Here is a 269-nt window from a genome sequence, read left to right as displayed (position 1 = left end):
TGTTAATGGGATGAACGCGGGAAGGAAGAGCTTGGCGGAGGATAAAGGTCCAGATGTGCCCGCAGCTGTGCCCGCAGATGCTAGTTCCTCGAAAGATAAAGCTCCAGAACCGAGCCTTGTTCTATTGGACAAAAATCAACCCACTGTTTCGGATTTACAGAAAAAGGATGCTAGATATCAGGAAAAGAGAGATGCTGCTTTGGCACTTTGCCATACAAAGAGTGATCGAACAAGGAAACTTCCTGCCTCACAGCAATCTCCTTATACGG

The sequence above is a fragment of the Brassica oleracea genome, chromosome C9 (genome assembly GCF_000695525.1).
Source record: "Brassica oleracea var. oleracea cultivar TO1000 chromosome C9, BOL, whole genome shotgun sequence".
NCBI lineage: Eukaryota > Viridiplantae > Streptophyta > Magnoliopsida > Brassicales > Brassicaceae > Brassica > Brassica oleracea.
The sequence above is the reverse complement of the archived record's forward strand: the minus strand, read 5'-3'. Positions refer to the sequence as shown.